The sequence below is a fragment of the Aplysia californica genome, unplaced genomic scaffold (genome assembly GCF_000002075.1).
Source record: "Aplysia californica isolate F4 #8 unplaced genomic scaffold, AplCal3.0 scaffold00217, whole genome shotgun sequence".
In the NCBI taxonomy this organism is placed as follows: domain Eukaryota; kingdom Metazoa; phylum Mollusca; class Gastropoda; order Aplysiida; family Aplysiidae; genus Aplysia; species Aplysia californica.
The window spans coordinates 233230-234228 of NW_004797487.1; the positions used below are offsets into that span (position 1 = coordinate 233230).

Sequence of the window (999 nt, forward strand, 5' to 3'; positions counted from 1 at the left end):
CCTATCCGTTCGAAATGTTTGCAGCCCCGAAGAGCGTACTGTGCGCCAGGGCCCACCGCCTCTTTTGGGTAGCGGGTAAAGCAGTCCAACCGCCCTGAATCCTCCCCAAAGAGATGGCACCGCTGGAATGTTGTTTTTGTTGTTGTTGTTGTTGTTGTTGTTGTTGTTGTTGTTGTTGTGGTTGTTGTTGTTGTTGTTGTTTTTGATGATGATACTCAACACAAATTTTCTTCACTTCACCCACGTGGGAATGATTACCCGGCTATAGACAGTGAAAGATCTTGTCAGCTTATTTGTGTTTTAGCACGTGCAATCCACAACTTGCACTGTGTGCTTCTCAGGAAGCTGAACATCTTTCAAATTCGTGTTCTAGAGCAAGGCATCCAAATTCTAAAGCCTGCTGGAGAAATATTTGTAAAAACGCATAGAGCATGTTGTAGAGCATGACAATATGCTTTAAATAATAATAGTTTCATTTTCAGATGTGGTCGGGATGGGGTGGGTATGGCGCGTGTCAGTGCCGCCGTTCTCAAATACATCGTAGACGTTTGCTTTCCCTCGTCAAACTTGACCTGGCTGTCTATGGGACCAATCGCTTTCCTTTCGCAAAAAAAAAAAAAAAATCTGGCCTCACCATGTCATGTGATATGTATTCGCTTTCTGATTGGATGCTGGCCCCGATTTTCATCAAGTTTATTCGATCGTTGCCTAGAAAAACAAACATGTTTATGTCAGCACACACCAAATTGTTAGCTTTTGAACGTCTGCGAAGAGAAATCTACTTGCCCTCACAAGTATCAGACCATTTCTAAAAGGAATTTGATGAAAGCTTTCTGTACTGTGCACTGAGTGAAATAGATGCAAATAATTATATGTTACATATATAGCGCATTTTCACTAGAAAAGTGCCCAGTAAGACAAAAACACAAAGAACACAGTTCCAATAGTGATCCGTTCTCTCCCTTTCCCCCTCCTCTCCCACCCCCCATCTCTCTCTCT

General features: G+C 42.7%; 1 protein-coding gene across 1 annotated transcript in view; it reads left to right on the plus strand.

Moving 5' to 3' along the window:
• LOC101857409 (fibroblast growth factor receptor 1) overlaps positions 1–999 on the plus strand; it is a gene marked incomplete in the record, with an annotated part of 14397 nt that overhangs the window by 11020 nt on the left and 2378 nt on the right.